Genomic DNA, 547 nt, shown 5'->3' with positions numbered 1-547 from the left:
GCATCCATACGTGCTAAAGTGTTTTTGACCAAGTTAGACGCATCAATTGCGCACTGCAGCAACGTTAAACACACATAGACATTTGTCATGCTGTCAGCAGCTGCGATACCAAGTCATATTCGTTTCAGCGCTTCCATATGAGCTACAGCGTTCCTGATCAATTCAGACGCATCAATTTAGCATGGCAGCAACAGTAAACGCACATAGACATTCGTGATATGGTCAGCAGCTTCGATATCAAGTCACACACGTCTTATCGCTTCTACACGTTCTACAGTGATTCTGATCAGCTTGGGCGCATCTTTTTTACGCGTCGGTAGCCATAAACGCACTTGAACATTTGTCTTTCTGTCAGCGGCTTCGATATTAAATCATAACCGTTTCAGCGCTTCCATACGAGCTACAGCGGATTTGATCGAATTCAGACGCTATAATTTCGCACGACAGCAACGGTAAACGCACATAGACATTCGTCATGCTGTCAGCAGCTGCGATATGAAGTCATAACCGTTTCAGCGCTTTCATATGAGCTACAGCGGTTTTGATC

This window comes from Plasmopara halstedii, assembly GCF_900000015.1.
Source record: "Plasmopara halstedii genome assembly, contig: Scaffold_614, whole genome shotgun sequence".
Classification (NCBI taxonomy): domain Eukaryota; phylum Oomycota; class Peronosporomycetes; order Peronosporales; family Peronosporaceae; genus Plasmopara; species Plasmopara halstedii.
Note: the sequence above shows the minus strand (reverse complement) of the source record.